The sequence below is a fragment of the Heterocephalus glaber genome, unplaced genomic scaffold (assembly GCF_053883595.1).
Source record: "Heterocephalus glaber isolate CG9 unplaced genomic scaffold, H.glaber_assembly_v1.0 deba00000122, whole genome shotgun sequence".
In the NCBI taxonomy this organism is placed as follows: Eukaryota; Metazoa; Chordata; class Mammalia; order Rodentia; family Bathyergidae; genus Heterocephalus; species Heterocephalus glaber.
Window position 1 is genome coordinate 46,909,436 of NW_028258138.1, and position 25,569 is coordinate 46,935,004.

General features: G+C 36.1%; 1 protein-coding gene across 4 annotated transcripts in view; it reads right to left on the reverse strand.

The window, feature by feature from the left end:
• The window catches only part of Cldnd1 (claudin domain containing 1), a 232,139-nt gene that overhangs the window by 76,485 nt on the left and 130,085 nt on the right, over window positions 1-25,569 (reverse strand). The window lies entirely within an intron of this gene.

The window sequence follows — 25,569 nt, forward strand, 5'->3', positions numbered from 1 at the left end:
CAATTATATAGTTAACAAAATTCTAAAATACCAAATCCGAATCTTACAATATCAAGTGCATTCCACATTCTGAAATATTATTTTTTCTAAAACAACATCATCCAAGGTATGTTTTGAATTTGATTTTTAATTTATATTGAGTTCTTTTGACAGATTATGTTTGAGTATTATTAATTCTACATCTTTATTCTTTAATCAAGAGCATAGTTATATTTAGTATCAATCATTTTTTACTTTCAAATTATCTGAAATAAAGTATCTATATATTGGTGATTTATAAATTTTTAGTGAAAATTATGTCATTCATACCAAAACCCCCATGGGTTTTAATTTTTTGTATAGTTTGTTTATATATTCAAGATATGATAATGTAATTACTGAATACATTGATGAAAGCAAAATTTCTCTTCCTCACATTACTTATTTTGTTGGTCATCAAAAAATACTAAATACCTACACTGATTCCAATAAAAAATATTTACATGTCCATAGCATTAACAAAAGATGCAGATATTCAAGACTAAAGGACACAGAAAAGCAATAAAATATTAAATATCTAAATAAAAATACTTTTTATATTAAATGCACAAGTAAAAAAATAATTTACTGAAAATGTACTATCTGCTACACACTTTGCTAGACTTTTCATAACTATTGCCTAGCAGCTAAGAAGGCATTTTAAAATGCTTTTTTTGAATGAAAACCTCAAGCATTGAGGAGTGAATAGCTTCCCCAAGCTCATTCAGGTAAGCTGGATGAGTTGGAGTTTGAGTCAACGCTGCTTTTTTTCCACATCCTTGGGAATTTACAAAATGGAGGCTATATTGCCTGTGGTATTCAGTTATTAATTAACATTAGCAGTAAATCATGCCTTAAAGGATGGGGAAAATTCATAGTTGAAGAAAATGAGACACTAACATGACTAGAGTCCATGCTTCTGGAAATGAGTATGTCACCAGGATTGGGGCATGAGGTTGAACCCGGAGAAAGAAACAGCAAGGTGGTCAACAGTTGGACTGAGGTGTTGCCTGAGATGGAAAGTACGGGTGGAAGCAGAGCATGTTACTGAGATCCCTGAATGCCACCCTAAGGAATGTGAATTTATTTTGAGGAGTCAGACACTGGAGTCTTAGTGGCTGTAATGTGATTGTATGTTTTTGAAAACTGATGTAGTAATTAACAGGAGACTAGAATGAGAGTTATTTCACATACTAGGCAGTGAGAGTGGAATTTGAGAATAGTCTAAAAAGGAGAGAAGCACACACATCTAAATAACTGTTTAAAGAAAAACAAGTAGTGAATTATAACTGTGGTGAAATAAAATATGGTATGTATTTAAATAAAAAACACAATAAAAGACACATTGTTATTTATCTCCCCTAAAAAAACTTTACTTCAAACAGACTTTTCTCAAGACTCTTGCTACTTCTGAGGCAGTTCTGGATGCCCTTTTTCATTATTGTCTTCACTTGCACTGTCCTTGCTGCCTCGTGACCTGAATTTGTTCAAAATATTTACCTTTCATAGTCTTTTGGATTTTGAACAAGAAACAGAAGTCACAGGGTACCAGATCCAGTGAATAGGTAGATGAAGACAAATTCAGTTATTTTTACAAGCCTCCTTTTCCATTAGATGGCACTAACCAATGGAACTCCCTGAATTTTTTATCACACTTCATAGAGACATTCACAAAACAAGACTTCTAGAACTGCTTCAGAAAGTGGCAAGAATGATGGGATAAGTTTGTTGAAAGTGAAAAGAGTACTTTGCCAGAGATAAATGACAATATGGCTTTCACTATAAAACATTTTTAAGCATACACCTTATTTTTCAATCACCCCTTGTATACCACCAGTACTCAGAGCCTGGAATATTTGTGCCTGTGGTAAATATTTCCTTCAAAATGTCTTTAATATAACTATATTAGGTCCTATATAATGTGTTTATTATTTTTATTTTTAGTGATTAATATTTTTATTTTATGGTTTTGATTTCTAATAAATACTAGTAGGTATGGCCTACATAAACAAAAGCTATATAAGGTCCCTATAGGCTTTAAGATTATAAACATATAAAGAGTCCAAAAACGTCTGAATCAGAATAGATAGTATTGTTTACATTCTTTATTTTACTAGACATTTTTAATTTCAGAGTTATAACCATTGATTTCCTTCCCATTTTCAAATAATATATGATTTTTGTTATATATTCCTGCATCATCCATTTATAATCCTTAGGAAAACTCATAAGCACAGCACTCATAATTCAAGATAACTTCTTCTGAGGACAATATATAGAATGAAGGCATCCAGGTAGAGAGAAAGGTCTGTTACCCATTACACTTTAGTTACACATTTACTGACATCTACTGGCAGTCACTATTCCACGAATGATGATGACACCCTCCCCCTGTGCTTTTAGCTTTCTAATAAAAATAGGTCAATCTGGAGATTGTGGAGGGCATATTTCCCTCCAGACTCACTTGCATTCTAAATTATTGTTTCTGTGTCTTTTATCCTTTGTCGTACCCTTACGCAGGCAATTTGGGGTCTGATTAGCCCCTGATACTATTCAGCACATTTATCAAATCTTTCACTGTCATTACAACATTTCAGTTTTAATAATTCTACAATAAAAATTAAGACAGATATCATAATTTTTCATCAGTAGAGTCCAGGAATCAAATGAAGGTTCCCATTAAGTCATAGAATAAATAACATATTGAAAGTTGCATGAAAGTGAAATGTTAAGAGTATAAATTGTGAAGTGAGCAGAAATTCAAAAGTGTCAGTATCCATCAAATTAATTATAGTGAGATTACCATGTAAAAATTTAGATAATTAATTATTGGTAAACTATCCACAAATATAAATTAATTTCTTTTAAATTAATAAAATAAATAAATTTGTTGATTAAAATTTAATTGGTATCAATAGATTAATACTTATATTTGGGCAGTAATTATTCAAATTCAAGTAACTAGATTTCATCCATTTGTAGACTTTTTATTAATTTTCTTAGCAAAAAGACCAATAAAGTGATTAGATATGTTTGTACTAACAGTGGCACAAGCTGCCTGAAGGAATAGTCACGCATGGGTCACTGGTAGGTCAAGACAGCAGAAATATTTTAACTCATTTTCTTTCCTTGTTAGTCTTTTTATTCCTTTATTTTGCTCAGTTTATTTTTTTACTTGTTTGTTCTTTTCTGTTACTTTTATCTAATACTGTTATTTTTCCTTTTCCCCTTCAAGATCCTCTATCTCATTTTTCTCTTTTCTCATCTTTCACTGAATAATTTTTAAAATTTTACTTTCATTTTTAGTTCATTACCCCTTCTATATGTAATAGTATAGTCATTAAGCTTTCTGAATCTTTAGAGAGTTAACTCTATGTAATTAGTGCTGAATAGTCATATAGTTTTGAGGTATAGTTGTTTCATTTAGTAGATATTTGCTAAATATCAAAATTTAGTTTGTCTTAGTGTTTATAATTATAGATTATTGTTCTGTGATTAAGGATGGTACAGTATAGGTTCTTAGAGTGTGTCTATATACAGTTTGTCCTTGAATTGTTGCTGTAGCTGATTTTATTGTTATTACCAATGTAGCATAGTTGTTACTAATCATTGATTTTCCCTGTACTCCAGTATCTGGGATGCCTTTGTGTCATTAACAATACTGTAGCCCATCCCAGAAACTGGTGCTGAGGCAGATACACTGCAGCCTCCCCTCCCAAATAAATACAGGTGGTTGGATCTTAGAACAGAGGCAAAGGCCTATGGTTAGCCATGCACAGAGTGGATGACTGAAAAGTGGACACTAAATAGGTCTCCATACTAGCAATGAAGTCTTTTACCAAAATCAGTCTGCAAACCTCAGCACAAAAACAGTAACAAGAACAAAAACAAAACAATAGAAGCATGAGCTAGTCCATGAGTCATCAAGGGGAAAGATATCAAAAGCAGCACAGCTAAATTATTGAAAAACATTAAAGAGGAGATAGAAAAAACAGATTAATATGGTGCTATGTGAGCTCAAGGAAGATATACATCAATATGTAATGGATTTAATAAACTAAATGATTCACAAGTTCACAGAAGACACTGATGAAAAGCTAGCTAAACTGAAAAAAGATGAAAAAAACCCTAAAAAATGATGAAAAACATTAATGATCTGTTTATCAAAAATTAGAATTTATAGAAAGGATTGAAACTAGATTCAGGTGATTAAAAATTCTACTGAATGTTTAGGTTATAGAAGTGAGTAATGTAAGGACAGAGTATAAAAACTAGGAACTAAAGTAGATGTTGGTGACCGATTATTCAGAGATACCTTAAAAACAATAAGACAACATGACAAATTGATCCAACAGCTGCAAAGTGATGGAAAGAAGACTAATCTAACATTAATTGAAATTAGTGAAAAATCAGAACACAGTTCAAATGGCACAAAAAAGTGTTTACAAACATGACAGCAGAAAATTTTCCAAACATGGGGAAACAATTTCATACAGATAACTGAGGCATATATGACCCCAAATAGCCATGATCAGAAAAGAAGCTCTCCACAACATATGAAAGACAGGGGCCAGGGATTTAGCTCAATGGTTCCACCACCTGCCTTGTAAGTGTGAGGTCCTGAGTTAGATCCCCAGTACCCGAAACAAAACATATCAAAGACAAAAATCCCAGAAGTCCAATACAAGGAACAATTTTAAAAGATGTTAAAGAAAATCAATAAATAACATATAAAGGTAAACCAATTAGAATTACACCAGAATTCTCAACAAAAACTTAAAGATCAGAATATCTTGAAGTGAAGTGCTTCAAATTATAAAGAAAAATGAATGTTAACTCAGGCTTATATATCCTCCAAACTGTCTTTCAAAACTGATGGAGAAATGAGGTCTTTCAATGACAAAGAGCACCTTAAGAAATTCATGATCACCAAACCAACACTACCAAAACTTCTTGGGGGGGGGGGGCAAAAGTCATAACGATACAAACAATGTCAAAAAGTCTAACAGAATGAATATACTAGTCAGAGTGAGCTGTTAAGTGAAAGAGGAAATAAAGGGAATGAACAATGGGAAAATCATTCAATGATAAGAATAAGACAATGCCTTTCACCCATGTTCATAGCAGCACAGTTTGCAATAGCTAAAACTTGGAAACAGCACAAATCCCCATCAACTGGAGACTGGATAAAGAAAATGTGTTTTTTTTATAAAATGGAGTACTACTCAGCCATCAAAAATGAGAAATTAGAGACATTTATTGCTAAATGGATGCACGCTGAAGCGAGAGTCTTAAGTGAAATAAACAGGACACACATGTGTAAATACCAAATAGTTTCTCTAGTGTGAGAAACTGAAAGTGTAAATAAAGACTAAAAAGTATAATAGATAATGTGAAATAGGAAGAAAAGGGGCAAAGGGGAGGGAGAAGTGGGAGGGGTAGGGAAAAGGAAAGAGAGGAATGGAATTAATATGAGAAAATGAAAAAATGGAAACAAAGTCTTTGTAAATAGGGAGGGATGGAGGGGTTGAAGGGAGGGTAGGGGAAAGGGGAAAAATAAGAACCAAGAGAGTATGTAAAGGTGCATATCTCCAATGATGAATGTCATTATGTTGTACACCTAAAATGTACTAATAAAAGGATGTACAAAAAAAAGACAGTAATAACTATAAATGTGAATGATTTCAGTTACCCAATCAAAAGATACAGATGGGCAGAATGAATCAAGAAAAAAACGCAATTATATGCTATATACAAGAAACACATTTAACACATGGACCCACAGTCCTGGCAGAATGCATAAATCCACAGTCCCAGAAGAAAGCCTAAACCCATGAGCTGTTCCTCAAACAAATCTACAACTGTGGATTCCACACCTTTGCTCAGCCACTGCCAAATTGTTGCTGGCTCTTCATTTTATCCCCTCTGCATAGGACAGCAGAAATGCCATCCAAACAACAGACCTGATCTTGGATAAGAAAAAAGTCTGGAACAGAGGATTCAGTGTAGCTGAGTAAAGGAGGAGTCACTTCAGAGATGCTGAAGAAAGATCTACTGAGAAGGAAAGATCAAGAAAATCCAACATGGCTAAGTAGAGGAGCATCCACCTTGGAGGAACTCAAAGAAGATTTTGTCTCTGATATGTTATGGAGAGGTTCTTTTATGATCACAGCTATTTGGGGTTCTTAAAAAAGATATGAGAAGGATTAACCAAACTCAATGTGGTTACCATGTCTGAATTCTTATTTAAAGATTCTAACCCAAAGAACATTATTTGGAGACAATCATAGAACATTCCACAAGGAAGAGAGAACCACATTGGGACTGAGAGAATCAGTGGCAGTTAGAACTTGCAAGGAGAGGGCCAGGGATTTAGTTCAGTGGCTCTGGCACCTGTCTCACAAGCGCAAGGTGCCGAGTTCAATCCCTGGCACCAAAAAAAGAAAAAAGAATTTGCAAGGAAAATGTCACAGGATACTGTTTCTAGAGTGGCTTCCACACTCAACAGTTGGTGAGTGACCTCAGTCCACCACCTGCCACCACAATTGTGGAACAAGAGCAGGTAGGGATGCCATTGTAGGGAAGGGTTCAGTGTTCAAACATGGGTCCCAACCCCTTGACTCCAAGCCATGCTTCACACTATCAAGTTCCTAGAGTGAATGAAGGAAACAGCCTTGGGAAACAGTCAGTGATAGGAGAGCAGGCTGGAAGGAGTCCTACTGAGAGGCTAAAGCTAGTGAACATGGACCCAGCTCCTGCAGGCAAAGGCCAGGTTCAGCCTGAGTTACACAGGATTGGAAGGTCACATTGGCACCCTGTTCACACTGTATGTGGATGTCTGCATCCAGCACTATTCTGGGGGTAGACTGCCACCTTAGATTTCCAGCATGAACAGAGATGCATCTTGGCTTGTGTTCTGCTCCTTATTACTAAACTGTGCAAAAGAGTCATACATCCAAAACAATAGAAAATTTTCTCTTTTCCTTTTTTTTTTTGCCATTTTTCTTCTTATGTTTATCCCCCCTACTTTTCTTTTTTTATGCCAGGGATCAAACTCAGGACCTTGTGCTTGTGAGGCAGGCAGTGGAAACACTGAGCTAAATTCCTGGCCCTCCCCCCTACTTTTATTCCAGTATTTCATCCATTTTTTTCATGTGTGCTTGTGTGTGTGTATGTGTGTGTATGTACAATTCTCTTCCTCTTTCCATTTTATTACAATTTAGTTTATAGAAGATAAGGGAATTTTCCTATTTACCATTTTATTCCTTCTACTTTACCCATACTTTTTTGCCCAACTTCTTTCTCCTGTTTCTTCTCCTTTCTCTATTTTTTCTTTTGTCTCCCCCTTTTCATTTATCTCCCCTTAACTTTTTTTCTAATTTTTAAATTAGTCATAGAGTCCTTTCTCATCCCCATTTCTCAATATTGATTTTATACCCAGTTTTCCCTGTTGGCCCCATCTAAATATATAACATGCCTCTAACACCATTAGGAATTTTGCCCCCCTCCTATTTCTGTTTTCCCATACCACAGGACAGAAGACTTCAAGAAAACCCACTCTTTTCTTTTCTATTTCCCTCTGGCAATGCCCAGTCTCCAACCATTTGGGCTTTAGATCATTGATTCTATAAAAGTGTTGTTGAATGCCTTTTTACCAGAGGAAACATAACAATCACATTTAGTGTATATTATCTGTGGACAAATATTTGGGCTGTTATGATGCTTACACTATAACTGTAGATTTCTTCTCTAGGCTAAAGGGAGATCAAACTTTGGTCTCATGATATGTTTTTAACTTGCCCTGATAGACACCACTGTAACTGAAGAAACTAGATAGTTTCTACTGGAGCTGACTTAATTGCATAGGAATACTCCTCATGCAGTGGACAATTTTGTGCCTATGAATTTGCATGCCATTTCCACAATTATACTCAGAGAGAGGGACAACAAGAGTTCCTAATCCAAGAACTTGGACTGGATCAAACTCTACAAGAATGCTCACAACCTGGTGGGAAACAGTTCTGAATCTGATTTAGCTTCAGTATTGCAGTGGAAGATTCAGGGACGTTATTGTGTGAGCACTCAGATGCTCTGGCAAAGAAGCTACATGTGAATCACATATATACTATCTCATTGAAATATTCCCAATGGATTTCTTCCTGGTTTGAGTTTTATTTCTTTCTTGATTATTAAGTAATGTGGGATTATGCTATGTTTATGTTTTTTTGTTTTTATTTTATGTATTTTTCTTCCATTGGCTCTGATTTAATAGGTGTCTAGGTTCTCTCCCTTGTCTCAGCTCCCTACCTAGTTTCTTCACCTCAAACCCCAAAGCAATACTATTACCATATTTCTTTATTCTTTTTCCAAATACAGTGGTACCTTGGTTCACAAACTATATTCTTTCCATGACTCTAGTCATAAACTGAATTGGACAAGAACCGAATCAAATTTCCCCATAAGGTCAACATCAAACCTAATCTTTGAATTTTATTCAGCTCTCTCCAGTTCACTTTGCAACCAGAATCATGTAAAGAATTAAGTTAATGTACCACCGTACCACTCTACATAAATTCCTCCTCCAAAGTTTTTAATTTCCCATACTTAGCTTTTCCACAGTCAGTTATATCTTCTCTAGTATTATTCCTCAATCCACCCCATCCTAAGCCTTTGGCTCTTCCATATTTAACCTAGCCTATTGTCCTCCCTATCAGCAGGTTCTGACAACCATGTAGCTTTCCTCAATCACAAAGTAAACCTCCTTCCTCCCATATCTTGCCCTTTCCTCCACAAATATCCTCTGAAAACTTTCAGTACTAACCCTTCAACTCAACTAAAAGTACTCCAATAGAGTCAGATCCCACATCAGACCTTTCTTCTCCTGTATCCCTATCTTCCCACAAGCCTCCCCCTTAGTGTCTTAAACTCCTCACACAAACACCTCCCATTCTCCTCTCTCCATTTCACCTATCTCATTGCAGAACAACTACCAGTAATAAATGATCATAATGTACACAGAGTATAGACAAAGAGGGGGAGAGATTAACTACAAGGACTACAATATAGAAGTGTTTTTCATTGAATTTGTTGAATCTGTCATAACCAAAAGTAATTCTTTCAGCAAAACATAGGGGCCAAGTACAAATCTCTTAAGGTAAATAGCAGGAATAAATACAAGCACTGCACACATAAAGTTCAAAATTATTCATGGGGATGCAAAATCCTACTAAAAATCTCCATATTAACTACAAACTCTCCTCACTTTTTTCTAGTCCTCAACTTGCAATATCCACTAAAAAATAAAAAGGGGATAATATATTTAAAAAACACAGATGTACATAAAAGCATGGGGAAGCAAGACAACAAAAGATTCTTTTTAAAAATTCTTTTACTGGTATATTTTAGGTATAAAATACATTTAAATTTATCATTGGGTACATGTACCTGTACAGGATGTATCTTAGTTCTTATTTTTTTCCCCCATTACCTGTGTGCCCTTCAACCCCTCCACACTTCCTTATTTACATAGATTATATTTCCATTTTTTTTCTTTTCTCATAATTTTTCCTTTCCCTTCTTCCCTTTCCCCTTCCCCTCCAACCACCCCAGAACCTTTGGATATTTTCCTATTTCAAATTATCAATTATTCATTTTAATCATTTTAATCCTTATTTACACTTTCAGTTTCTCACACTAGAGAAACTCTTTGGTACTTACATGTGTGTGTCCTATTTATTGCACTTAAGAGTATGGCCTCAATATGCATCCATTTAGCTATAAATGTCTCTAGTTTCTCGTTCTTTATGGCTGAGTAGCACACTATTTTATAAAAAAACCACATCTTCTTTATTCAGTTTCCAGTTGATGGGCACTTGGGCTGTTTCCAAGCTTTAGCTATTACAAACTGTGCCACTATAAACATAGGTGCACATATATCACTGTGGTATGATTCCTTTAATTCTTTGGGGAAGTTACCCAGCAGGGCAATAGCTGGATCAAATGGGACCTCTAGCCATATCTCTTTGAGGTATCTGCAAACTGATTTCCACAGTGGTTGCAGAAGTCTGCACTCCCACCAACAATGGAGAAGGGTTCCTTTCTCTCCACACCCCTGCCAGCATTTGTTATTGGTTGATTTCTTGATAGCAGCCATTCTTTCTGGGGTGAGATGGAATCTCAGTGTTGTTTTCATCTGCATCTCTCAAATGATCAGTGATGTTGAACACTTTTTTCATATATTTATTTGCTGCTTTTACTGCATTGTCTGAGAAATGTCTGTTCATTTCAGATGCCCATTTTTGAATTGGGTCTTTGAATTTGGTATATCTGATTTTTTTCAATTATTTTTTGTTTGTTTGTTTTTTGGTAGCAAGGATAGAACTCGGGTCCTTGCACTTGTGCAGCACGTGGTGAAACCACTGAGCTAAATCCCCGGCCCTTTTTGAATTCTTTATATAATGTAGATAGTAGACCTTTGTCTGAGGTACAGCAGCTAAAAATTTTTTCCCACATTATAGGTTCTTTCTTAGTTCTGTTGGTGATTTCCCTTGTAGTGGAGAAACTTTTTAATGACAGTTGTTGATTCTTTGTGCTAGTTCCTGTGCTACTGAGGTTTTCTTCATAAAGTCTTTTCCTATGCCAATGTCTTCAAGAGTTCTACCTAATTTATCTTCCACCAAGTTTAGTGCTTCTGTCTTAATATTTAGATTATTTAATCCACTTCTATCTTAGTTTAGTGGATGGTGACAGGTATGGGTCTAGCTTTAATCTTTGGCAGGTTGAGAACCAGTTTTTCCAACACCATTTATTAAATAGGCTATCTTTCCACCAATGAGGGTGGTTGGCTCCTTTGTCAAAGATGAGGTGGCTGAGTGTGTCTGAAGTTGTTCCTGCATTTTCTGATCTATTCCACTTATCCCTGGGTCTATTTCTTTGCCAGTACAATGCTGTTTTTATCACAGTAGCTTTGTATTATTGTTCCACGTTGGGTATTGTGATACCCCCAGCCATGTCTCTGTTGCCTAGAATTGCTTTTGCTATTCTAGGTCTCTTCTGGTTCCAAATGAATTTTTGCATTGTTTTCTCTATTTCTGTTAAAAACATTGGAATTTCAGTCAGCATTGCATTAAATCTATATAGTAGTTTTGGAAGTATGACCATTTTCACTATATTGGTTCTTCCTACCCAGGAGGAAGGGATGTCTTTCCATTTTCTTATATCCTCCTCAATCTCCTTTTTCAGAGTGCTGTAGTTTTCAGTGTAGAGGTCTTTTGCTTCCTTTGTTAGGTTGATTCCTAGATATTTCATGTTTTTAGATGCTATTGTAAAAGGAATTGTTTCCTGAATTTGTCTCTCAATGAGTCTGCTATTTGTGTTTAAGAAGACTATTGTTTTCTGAGTGTTGACCTCATCTCCAGCTACTCTACTGAATCTGTCAATTAGGTCTAGAAGACTTTTGACTGAGTCTTTTGGGTCTTCTATGCAAAGTATCATATCATCACCATGTAATGACAGTTTAACTTCTTCCTTTCTTATCTTTATTCCTTTTATTTCTTTCTCTTTTCTAATTGCTGTGGTTAATGTTTCCAGGACAATATTGAACAGGAGTGGTGATAGTGGGCATCCTTGTCTTGTTCCTGATTTTAGCATGAAAGTTTTCAGTTTTTGACCATTTAGTATGATGTTGGCTGTTGGTTTTTCATAGATAACCTTAATCAGTTTGAGATAAAGACCCTCTATTCCAATTTTCTGTAGCATTTTTATCATGAATGGGTATTGAATTTTGTCAAATGACTTTTCTGCATCTATTGAGATGATCATATGGTTTTTGTCCTTGACACAGTTAATATACTGTATTACATTTATTGATTTATGAATGTTGACCCATACTTGTATCCCTGGGATAAATCAAACTTGGTCAGGGTGTATGATCTTCTTGATGACCCTCTGTATTCTGTTTGCCAGTATCTTGTTGAGGATTTTTGAATCTATGTTCACTAGGGAGATTGGTCTGCAGTTCTCTTTTTGGGTTGGGCTTTTCCCTAGTTTTGGAATCAAAGTAACACTTGCTTCCATGAGTGAATTTGGAAGCCTTGCTTCCCTTTCAATTTCATTGATGAGTTTAAAGAGTAATGGTGATAGTTCTTCTTTAAATGTCTTGTAGAATTCAGCAGTGAAGCCATTAAGAAGTGGGCTTTTCTTTGTTGGTAAATTTTTAATTACCTTTTGAACTTTACTCATTGTAATTAGGGTGTTTAGAATTTTATATCTTCTTCATTTAACTTTGGCAATTCATACATATCCAGGAATCTGTCCATTTCTTCTGTGTTTTCCATTTTATTAGAGTACAGGTACTCACAGTAGGTATTGATGACCTTCTGGATTTCTGCTGGGTCTGTCGTGACTTCACCTTTTTCATTCTTAATTGCATGGATTTGAGCCTTTTCTTTCCATTTTTTGATAAGCTTGGCTAAAGATTTATCAATTTATTTATTCTTTTGAAAAACCAACTGTGATTCATTAATCAACAGAAGATTCTTGAGTTTTCCTACTTCTCACATGGCAGAGCAAGGGGTCACTAAGGGAGAGGAAACTAAAAAGCAGGTGTATAACTCTACAAAAAGTCTATAGAAGGAAGAACAGCAGTCCCTAGTGCCAAGGAGGTGAGTATTTGGGGCCACTATACCACCAGCCAGAGCACTAAGGTGGAGCCTTCCAGGCTGCCATACCACCTCCCCCAGCACATAGGAGGTGAGTCACATGGATGCCAGTGGTACAGATCACTCCCCTCCTTTGAAATAAGAAGACAAATAAGTAGGAGTCAAAACCAGACTTCCAGATCACCTAAAGCAACCCCAAAGGGAAACCAGATGGAACATTCTGATACTAAACCACCTGGACTCCCTTACCTGGCAACAAAAAAGGATCTGAAAAAAATGAAATCAGAAATAATTTCTCATAAAACAGCAGAGATTGTTCTCATAGTGCAAGACATGATTAATAAATCTAGATAGGATACAGATTAGAAAATAGAGGATCTGAGGAGCATGATGGAATCCCAACAAAGGAAACAAATGGAATCCATAAAATAGATGCAAATAGATTTCCAGGAGATGAAAAACTCCATTGAACATCTACACGGCAGAAAGAGCCAATGTGAGGACAGAAATTCAGATATAGAAGATAACATTGTAATTAGTGATCAGGAAAAGAATAGTTTCTTAAAAATAGTAAGGGACCATGAGAAATCAACCCAGCAGCTGCTAGATGATCCAAAGAAGAATAATATAAGACTGATCAGACTCAATGAAAAAACAGGACAGAGTGCAGATGACATAAGAAGAATGATCACAGGAGTGATGGCAGAAAACTTTGCGAGTAGGGGGAAAGAACTTGAAACACAGATAAATGAGGCATATAAGACTCCAAATAGCCTTGATCAAAGAAAATCAACACATAGGCATATAATAGTTAAGATTCCAGAAACCTAAGAGAAGAACAAAATTCTTTAAGCCAATATAGAAAAGAAACAAATCACATACAAAGGAAAACCCATCAAAGTCACAGCAGGCTTCTCAATGCAAACCCTAAACTCAAGAAGAGCTTAGAGTGTGTATTTTAAGCCTTAAAGGAAAACAGCCTCCAACCAATATTGATGTAACCTGCAAAAATACTTTTCAAAATTGATGGAGAAATAAGACACTTTCATGAAAGAGCACTTTAGGACCTTCATGAATACTAAACCAGTACTCCAAAAATTTTTAGACAATATTCTAGGAAAAGACAATCAGGATCACAATGTCAGGAAGGACAGCAGAATGAATCCATCAGGCACAACAAGAAATTAAACACAAAGGGGGAGAATCCAACAAAAAGAAAAAGTTAAGTCAATGATAAGTCAATACATTCCAGTTATAAGCATCAATGATACTGGTCTCAATTCACCAATCAAAAGAAATAGACTGGCAGAATGGGTCAAGAATCATGATCCAACAATATGCTGTATACAAGAAAGATGCTTAATTCAAAAAGAAACTCATAGACTGAAAGTTAAAGGGTAGAAAACAATAGTCCATGTGAGAGGAACCTGAAGAAAAGCAGGAGTAGCTATCCAATTTGCAGAAAAAGTGGACTTCAAGCCAAAAAAATTAAGACAAAGAAGGCTGCTACATCCTTGCCAAGGTAAAATCCAAGAGGAAGAGATGACAATCATAAATATATATGTGCCAAATAGTAGTGACCCAACTATATAAAAAAAATACTAAAAAATCTAATAAGCACTAATCTAATATTAGTGGGAAACCTCAATACCACATTGTCACAAATGGGCAGATCAACTAGAAAAAAAATAAGCAATGATGTACTAGAACTCAAACTCTTGATCAAATGAACTTAACAGATGTTTACAGAGTGTTCCACCCCACAAAATCAGCATACACATTCTTTTGAGCTGCATATGGGTCATTATCCAAAATAGCCCACATACTCACTTACAGAATATGTTTAAGTAAGTGTAAAGGAATTGAAGTTATTCCCCTGTATATTATCAGGCCATAGTTTGATGAAATTATAGAACAATACCAAAAGAAACTGCAAGGATTTCATAAACACATGGAAACTGCCCAAAACACTTCTGAATAACCAGTGGGTCACACGTGAAACTAAAGAAGAAATCGGACAGTTCCATCAAATAAATGACAATGACAATACAACATATTGGAATCTATGGGACACAATGAAAGCAGACTTATGAGGGAAATTCATCACAGTGAATACTCACATTAGGAAAACAGAGAAAGCTCAATTAAAAAACCTGATGTGGAACCTCAAGCTTATAGAAAAAGAAGAGCAGGACAAACTCAAAACTCATAGAAGGGAGGAAATTTTAAAGATCAGGGCATAAATCAATGCAATGGAGACTAAGAGAACAATACAAAAAATCAAGGAAATCAAGAGTTGTTTCTTCAAAAGAATAAAAAAATTGACAAACCCTTAGCCAAACTTATCAGAAAAAGGAAAGAAAAGGCCCAAATTATGCAATTAGACATGAAAAGGTTGAAATTACAATGAACACAACAGAAATCCAGAGGATCATCAATACCTACTTCCAGAACATATATGCCAATAAGATGGAAAACACAGAAGAAATGGACAGAGTCTTAGATACATATGAATTATCAAAGTTGAACAAAGAAGACCTAAAAATTCTAAATGACCCAATATCAATCAACAAAACTGAAAATGTAATTAAAAACTTACCAACTAAGAGAAACCCGGCTCTTGATGGCTTCACTGCTGAATTCTACAAGATTTTTAGAGAGGAACTACTGCCACTACTGTTTAAGCTCTTCAGTGACATTTAACCTGAAGCAATATTCCTGAATTCATTCCTGCAAGCAAGCATCACCTTACTCCGCAAAGCAGAGAAAGACCCAGCCAAAAAAGACAACTATAGGCCAATCTCACTAATGAACATGGATGCAAAAATCCTTAATAAGGTACTGGCAAGTAGAATGCAGATCATCAAGAAGATCATACACCCTGACCAAGTGGGATTCATCCCAGGGATGCAGGGATGGTTCAACATATGAAGTCAATAAATGTAATACACTATATCAGTAGAACCAAGTACAAAAACCATACTATTATCTCTATAGATTCAGAAAAGGCATTGGACAAAATCCAAAACCAATTCATGATAACAACCCTACAAAAAATTGTAATAGATGGCCTCTACCTCATTCTGATAAAAGCCATCTATGAAAAACCAACAACCAATATCATCCTAAATGGTTAAAAATTGAAATCCTTCACACTAAATTCAGGAACAAGACAAGGATGTCCACTATCACCACTCTCATTCAATATAATTTTGGGAACATTAGCCAGAGCAGTTAGACAAGAGAAAAAAATAAAAGGAATAAAGATAGGAAATGAAGAAGTCAAATTGTCATTATTTCCAGATGACATGATGCTCTATATAGAAGACCCCAAGAACTCCACTTAAAGTCCTCTAGACTTAATAACCAAATTCAGTAAAGTAGCTGGATATAAGGTCAACACACAAAAATCAATAGCTTTCCTGTACATGAACAACAGACTCACTGAGAAAGAAATAGGGCAAACAATTCCTTTCATAATAGCATCCAAGAAACTGAAATACCTAGGAATCAACCTAAAGAAAGAAATCAAAGACCTCTTTTCTAAAAACTATAGCACTCTGAAAAGAGAGATTGAAGATGATATCAGAAAATGGAAAGATATCCCTTGCTCCTGGGTAGGAATAATCAACATAATAAAAATAGCTATACTTCCAAAACTGCTATATAGATTCAATGCAATCCCAATTGAAATTCCAGCAGCATACTACATGGACCTTGAGAAAATAATCCAAAAATTCATTTGGAACAAGACAAGACCTAGAATAGCAAAAGCAATTCTAGACAACAGAGATGTCAGGGGGTATCACAACCCCCAACTTCAAAGTATATAACAATGCTACTTTGATAAAAATAGCATGGCACTGGCAAAAAAACAGACCTGAGGACCAGTGGAACAGATTAGAAGATGCAGAAACAATGCCAGAAACATTTAGCCCCCTCATCTTCAACAAAGGAGCCAATCAACCTCAATCTAGGAAAGATAGCCTCTTTAATAAATGGTGCTGGAAAAATTGGGTTTCAACTTGCCAAAGACTAAAACCAGACCTATATCTCTCACCATGCACTAAACTAAAATCCAAATGAATTAAAGATATAAATATTAAAACAGAAATGCTGAACTGGCTAAAAAGGAGGTTAGGCACAACTCTTGAAGACACTGTTGTAGGAAATAATTTTATAAACAAAACTTTAGTTGCCCATGAACTAGCACAAACAATCAACAAGTGGGATCTCTTCTTATTAAAAAGCTTCTGCACAGCAAGAGAAACCACCAACAGAGTGAAAAGACAACCCACAATTTGGGAAAAAATTTTCACCTGTTGTTCCTGACAAAGGTTTACTCTCTAGCATCTATAAAGAACATAAAAAGATCAGACCTCCCAAATTTAAAGAGCAATTCAAAAAATGGGCATCTGAAGTGAACACACATTTATCAGACAAAGAAGTAGAAATAGCAAATAAATATATGAAAAAATGTTCAACATCACCTGACATTTGAGAGATGTAAATGAAAACAACACTGAGATTCCACCTCACCCCAGAAAGAACGGCTGTTATCATGAAATCAACCAATAACAAATGCTGGTGGGGCTGTGTAGAAAGAGGAACACTGCTCCACTTCTGGAGGGAGTGTACACTGGTGCAACCACTGTGAAAATCAGTATGGAGATACCTCAAAGAACTAGGACTGGAAGTCCCATTTGACCCAGCTATTCCTCTGCTGGGTATCTTCCCTAAAGAATTAAGAGAAGCATACCACAATGATATATGTGCACCCATGTTCATAGCAGCACAATTTGCAATAGATAAAACTTAGAAGCAGCCCAATTGCCTATCAACTGGAGACTGGATTTAAAAAAATGTGGTTTTTCTACCAAATGGAGTACTCTCAGCCACAAAAAATGAGAAATTAGAAGCATTTATTGCTAATTCAATGCACATTGATGTGATACTCTTAAGAGAAATAAATAGGACACACATGTGTAAACACCAAATAGTTTCTCATGTGAGAAACTGAAAGTGTAAATAAGGACTAATAGGTATAACAGATAATGTGAAATAGAAAGAAAAAGGGCAAAGGGGAAGGGGAAGTGGGAGGGGTAGGGGAAAGAAAGAAGGGAATGAAATTAATATGAGAAAATGAAAAAAATGGAAACAAATTCTTTGTAAATAGGGATAGATGGAAGGGTTGAAGGGAGAGCAGGGGAATGGGGAAAAATAAGAACCAAGAGATATTATGTAATGGTGCAAATTTTCCAATGATGAATGTCATTATATTGTATACCTAAAATGTACCAATAAAATTAATTTTTAAAAAGTTTATAGAAGGGATAAAGAAAATAGATGAGTTTGAAGAGGAAATAATCCAAAAGTTAACAGAAATTTTAGTCAATACACCCACAGTAAATTTCAGGGAAATTGGTAATAAACTGGATGAGCTAACCAAACACCTCAAAACTTGAGTGTCATATTAAACAAGGATACAGAATCCACAAAAAGCTGTCAGACAGAAATACGTGAAATATAAAATTGTATAAAATCCACAAATTACAGAAATGACCAATTAGAAGACAGCGTGTTTGAAATTGGGTCAAAATATTCTATTTCAATGAAATACTCAAAGAAGCCACAAAGACAATAAGAAAACAAGAGAGTAATAAGTGACAATAAGAAGATCAATTTAAGGTTAATTGGAGTTGAGAAAAGTAGAAGATAACACAGATGTATTTACTAACATGTTTCCAGAAATCAAAGAAGAAAATTTCCCAAATATAAGAAACAAGTTTGAAATACACAAATGAGGCTTACAGAACTGCAAACCAATATGACAAAAACAGAAGCTCACCAAGGCATATCCTTATTAAACTTCCAAGTATCAATAAAAATCCTAGAATTCTGAAAACAATCAGAGAAAAATTAAAAGTTGCATATAAATGTAAACCAATTAGAATCATAGCAGACTTAACATAAACCCTAATTGCCAAAAGAGCTTGCAGTGAAGCATTTCAAGCTCTAATAGGAAACAACTTCCACCCCAGATAAACTTATTCAGCAAAGCTATCATTCAAATTTGATGGAAATATAAGGTATTTCCATGAAAAAGACCAGCTCAAAAGATATTTGAGTGCTAAAATAGCACACAAGAAAATACTTAAGGATATTCTTGGCAGAAATAATGAAACTGACACAGCTGAAAACAGAGAAACAAAAACTCTAAATCAGGTCAATGGATGCATCAAAAAGTGTCAAGGAAAGAAAACAAAAAATTCACTAACAGAGAAAGAAGGCAATGATAGCAAATAATCCACAGATCATAGTAATATTTCTCAACATTAATGCTCTCACCTATCCAGTTAAAAGACACAGATTGGCAGACTGGATCAAAAACTAGAATCCAACAATCTGTTGCATTCAAGAAACATCTAATCCAAAATAATATTCATAGATTAAAAATGGAAGGATGGAAAATAATATTTCATGCATCAGAACCCTGAAAATAAGCAGTCATATCAATTCTAATATCAGACATAGTAAACATCAAGCTAAAAGTCATTAGAAGGGACAAAGAAGGTCATTATATACTAGTTAAGGGAATAATACAGCAATAAGAGATAATATTGACAAACATATATGGACCTAATACTAGAGCACTTATCTTCATAAAACAAAAAAAACTGCTGAACTTAAAAGATCAGATAAATGCTAACACAATCATAATAGGTGATTTTAACACCCCACTTTCACAAAGAGGTAGATCAACTAAACAAAAAAACAATAAGAAATATCAGCTAAACCACACCTTGAACATAAAGACTTAATATTTACAGAGTATTCCACCCTTCTATAACAAAGTATACATTCTTTTCCACAGCATATGGTACTTTTTCCAAAATAGATCATATACTAGTCCATGAAGCCTGATTAAGTAAATATAAAAGAATTGAAATTACCTCATGCACCAACAGAACACTGTGCAATGAAAATAGAAATCAACTACAAAAGAAATTTTGGAAAGGCAATAGCTCCTGGAAAATTAACAATAGCTCCTAAGCAACCAATGGGTCACAGAACAAATCAAAGAAGAAATTTAAAAATTTCTGGAACTTAATGACAGTAACTGTAAAACTAACCCAAACCTCTAGGACACTATGAAAATAGTTCTATGAGGAAGATTCACCATAATCAATGCCCACATTAGGAAAATAAAGCAAACACAGATAAATAACCTTATGAGACATCTTAAAATACTTGAGAAACAACCACAAACAAGTTCCACACCAAATTTAATTAGGGAAATTTTTGAAATCCAGAAGATAGTAACTATTTTAAAAACTTATATTGCAAGAAATTAGAAAATTTTGAAGAATGGGTTCTAGATACATAATTACCAAAACTAACCCAAAAAGATATAAATATGCTTAACACCCCAATGACAAGCAATGAAATAATAACTATAATAAAGAATCTACCAACTAAAACAATCCCAGGACCTGATAGATTCACTGCTGAATTAGACAAAACCTTTAAGATTGTTTTATCAACAATACTCCTCATCACTAATGAAATAGTGATGAGGAGGAGGAAAGGGAAATTATACTGGATGCATTCTGACATCTCTGGGTGCTAATGTTCTCCTGTGTAAAATGGAGAGGACAATATTATAGTTTCCTTACAGAGGTGTCAGAAGAATTATATTCTACAGTTGGAGTTAGAAAAATATCACTTCCTGGCCAAAGCCCATGCTTGCCTGTTTAGTAGGACCCACAAGCCAAATGAGTTATTGAAAGGACTGCCCGCACCACCCCAGCACCATCACGAAGTAGGCCCCAGCACTGCCCCCACCACCCCTGTGCCTGGCCCCTTCACAAGGAGGGCTACATGCCCAGACTGCTGCACTGGCCAGGTGAGTATCTGGATCTACACTACAGAGGCACCTGGGGCCATACAGGCCAGGGTTATTAACTCCAGAACATACAGCAGAAGTGAAAAGCTGAGAAAGGGCCTCTCTGAGGCTCCTTGATGAAAATTTAAGCCCACTTGGAAAGTGAAGAAAATCTCTGTAATAAAGTTGCACTGGACTACTGTGGTTGGTAAGTTGGTGGGATCAGCACCTCCCATCAGAACCTAGACTTGCTTCAGGGAAAGGACAGCTGAAACCTGCAGTAGAAACATGCAGAGTTCAATCCTGCAGGGGGTCAGGGAGCTCAACTTGGGCCTTGCAGCCAGAAATCAGCCTGAATCTCAGTGGACTACAGCTGGCTAGCTGAGACTAATTGACTTAGATCTGCACACTGCTGCCCACATTGTCTATCACGACAGCAGTGACATACCCTGAAGGAGGAGGCCAATTTGTCTTTTGGTCTTTTTCACTCTCTCCCTTCTCATTCTTCACTAGTCTCCCATTTTGTTCTTGTTCTTGTCCTATTTCTGATTTTTATTCTCTCTCTTTTCTTCTCTCAATTGTCATTAAGGTGAATACAACTTCTAGCTTCCTGATTGCTAATAGTTTGTTCTGATCTTGTCTTTGTTTCTCCACTCTGTCTTTTCCTCTTGTCTTCAACAGTTCCCCAAACTTTGCATGATCTTCCTGTGTCTTCTAGCCTCACTTCTAACCTTTTCCTGTCCTATCTCTATATCCCTCCTCCCAACTCTTTCATCCTCATCCCAAAGGGTAAATTTGCTATATTGAAGGGTTTATTTACTACAAACATATTTTTGGATGGTCCTCTATTTTGATCTAGTTTACACAGTTAAAAGTGATACATGAATAGCTACCACAAATTGTCATTTTCAAAGATGTGCTCAATGCTATTGTTGATGCTGATTGTATCACTTGGGCTAAAGTGCTGCGATTGATCTAATCAGTAGTTCTTCCTGGTATACTGGAAATGAGATTGCTTAAGTGTACATAGAGACTCAAAACCTACAGACAAGCTATATCTGGAAGACACCTCTGAGAAGCAATCATTCTGTAAGTGTTCTAAATACAGGCAATAAAGATACTCACAATAAGCAATATTGAAGTATCAACCCAGGAATTAAGCCAAAAATAGCGTCACCAACAAAAATAGAAATGAGAAGACCCCTAAACAAGGCTCAGACACAGACTTCCAGCTCACCAAAGGCAAATCTGGGTGGTAATGAGGTGGGAAAATCTAATAATCAACCACCTGTACACCCTGAACTGATAGCACCGAAGTAACAAAACAGATGAATGAGGCTTTAGAAAAATTCAAAACAGAAATAATTTCCCAGATAATTACAGAGATGGTGAGCAGAATGAAAGACAAGATTAGACATTCTAGAACAGAAATGGACAAAAAACAGATGAGCTAAAAGCCATGATGGAAGCCATGAATATCCAGCATAGGAATGAAATGGAAATCATGAACACCTAACACAGGAATAAATGGCATCCATGAAACAGATTCAAACAGATAGCCAGGAGATTTAAAACTCCACTGAAAGTTTTTTGTTTTTGGGGGGCTTTTTGGTATCAGGGATCAAACTTGGGTCCTTGTGCTTGCTTAGCAGGTGGTAAAACCACTGAGCTAAATCCCTGGCACTCCACTGAAAGTTTTTGCAGCAGAATGAGGCAATATGAAGACAGAATATCAGATACAGAAGACAGGATTGTGGCTAGTGAACATGGACATAGAGACTTCTTGAAAATAGTAAGGGACCATTAGAAATTGATCCAGTACCTGCGAGATTATGCAAAGAAGAATAACTCAAGACTAATAGGAGTCCACAAAAAAACAGAAGAAAGCAGAAATGACATAAAAAAACTTGTTCACAGAAGTGATAGTAGAAAACTTCCTAAGCAGAGGAAAAGAATTTGACATATGGATAAGTTAGGCATGTAGGATCCCAATGAGCCATGATCAAAAAAACTAAACCTACACATATAATAGTCAAGATTCTAGAAACCCAACAGAAGAACAAAATACTACAAGCAATTAAAGAAAAGAAACAGGTCACATTGAAAGAGAAGCCCATCAGAATTACAGCAGACTTCTTAACACAAACACTCAAGGCAAGGAGAGCCTGGAGCCAAGTATTTCAAGCCCTAAAAGAAAACAACTTCCAAAAGATGCCGAATCACCCCGCTGCAGACAGTCTCTAATGGCTCTTAGGCAATCTCATTTCCAGTATACCAGGAAGAACAACTGATTAGATCAATTGCAACACTTTAGCCCAAGTGATACAATCAGCATCAACAATAGCATTGAGCACATCTTTGAAAATGACAATTTGTGGTAGCTATTCTGTATCACTTTTAACTGTGTAAACTAGATCAAAATAGAGGACCATCTTTGTAGTGTGGATCCACACTATATAGAGGACCATCCAAAAATATATACCACCAGACCAAGGTACTGATTCCTGCTGCTCCTAGCACAGAGGTAGGGACTTCTGAGCCACTGTCCCACTGCTTCTGGTCCAGAGGAAGGGGCTTCCCAGTCACCATCCCTCCCGCTGCTCCCAGCCCAAAGGAAAAGGCTTTTGGGCCACCATCCCTACCACTGCTCCCAGCCCCTGTCCCGCCTCTCCCAGGTCAGAGGAGGTATTCTGTGTAGGTGCTAACAGCCCCCTGCCCCAGTTGAAATGAGAAAACACATAAATAAGTCTCCAAACCAAACTTCCAGATCACCTACAGCAACCACAAAGGGAAATGAGATGGAACACTCTGATACCCAACCACCTGGACCCAATGAACTGGCAACCAAAGGGGATCTGGAAAAAATGAAATCAGAAATAATTTCTCAGATAACAGGAGAAATTGTGTCCCTAGTGCAAGACATGATGAATAAATCTAGAGAGGAGCTCAAGAACATGGTGGAATGCCGACACAAGAAACAAATGGATTCCATAAAACAGATGCAAACAGATTTCCAGGACATGAAAAACTCCATTGAAAGTCTACACAGTAGAATGAGCCAATGTGAGGACAGAATATCAGATATAGAAGATAAGCTTGTGATTAATGACCAGGAAAAGAAAAATTACTTCAAAATTATAAGGGAACATGAGAAATTGATCCAGCAGCTGCTAGATGATGCAAAGAAGAATAACATAAGACTGATTGGGATCAATGAAGAAACAGGAGAGAGTGCAGATAACATAAAAAATCTCTTCACAGAAATAATGGCAGAAAACTTCCCAAGCAGGGGAAAAGAGCTTGACATACAGATAAGTGAGGCATATAGGACTCCAAATAGCCTTGATCAAAAAAAATCTACACATAGGCATATAATTGTTAAGATTCCAGAAACTCAACAGAAGAACAAAGTTCCACAAGCAGTCAGAGAAAAGAAACAAATCACATACAAAGGAAAGCCCATCAGAATCACAGCAGACTTCTCAACACAAACCATCAAGGCAAGAAGAGCTTGGAGTGACATATTCCAAGCCCTAAAAAAAAACAGCCTCCAACCCAGATTGATGTACCCTGCAAAACTATCTTTCAAAATGGATGGAGAAATAAGATACTTTCATGACAAAGAGCACCTTAGGAACTTCGTGAATACCAAACCAGCACTCCAAAGAATTTTACACAATAGCCTAGGAACAGACATTGAGGAACACAACCCCAGGAAGCAATGCAGAATGAACCCATCTGGTATGACAAGAAATTAAATGTAAAGGGGGAGAACCCAACAAAAAGAAAATGTCATGGCAAAGACAAATCAACACGTTTCAGTTATAACCATCAATGTTAATGGTCTCAATTCACCAATCAAAAGAAATAGACTGGCAGAATGGGTCAAGAAGCAAAATCCAACAATATGCTGCATACAAGAAACACACTTAACTCAAAATGAAACTCAGGGAATGAAAGTTAAAGAGTGGAAAACAATACTCTATGCGATAGGAACCCCCCCCAAAAAAAGCAGGAGAGCTATCCTCTTTGCAGATCAAGTAGATTCCAAACCAACACTGATTAAGAGAGACTAAGAAGGACACTACATCCTTGTAAAGGGAACAATCCAAGAGGAAGAGATGACAATCATAAATATCTATGCACAAAACACTAGTGCACCCAGCAATTAGACAAGAGAAAGAAATAAAAGGAATAAAGATAGGAAATGAAGAAGTCAAATTGTCATTATTTCCAGATGACATGATACTGTCTATACAAGACCCCAAAAACTCCACCAAATGTCTTCTAGACATAATAACCAAATTCAATCAATTAGCTGGTTACAAGGGCAACACACAAAAATCAATAGCTTTCCTCTACACCAATGACAGACTCATTGAGAGAGAAATAGGGCAAATAATTCCTTTCACAATAGCATCCAAAAAACTGAAATACCTAGGAATCAACCTAATGAAAGAAATCAAAGACCTATTCTCTGAAAACTACAGCACTCTGAAAAGAGAGATTGAAGATGATATCAGAAAATGGACAGACATCCCCTGCTCTTGGATAGGAAGAATTAATAGAGTGAAAATGGCCATACCTCCAAAACTGCTATATAGATTTAATGCAATTCCAATCCCAGCAGCATACTTCATAGACCTCGAGAAAACAATCCAAAAATTCATTTGGAACAAGAAGAGACCCAGAATAGCAAAAGCAATTCTAGGTAACAGAGACATGGCAGGGGGTATCACAATCCCCAACCTGCAACCATACTACAAAGCTACTGTGATAAAAACAGCATGGTACTGGCAAAGAAACAGACCTGAGGACCGGTGGAACAGATTAGAAGATGCAGAAACAACGCCAGACACACTCAGCCATCTCATCTTCCATAAAGGAGCCAAACACCCTCACTGGAGGAAAGACAGCCTCTTTAATAAATGGTGCTAGAAAAACTGGGCTTCAACTTGCCAAAGATTAAAACTAGACCTGTATCTCTCACCATCCACTAAACTAAAA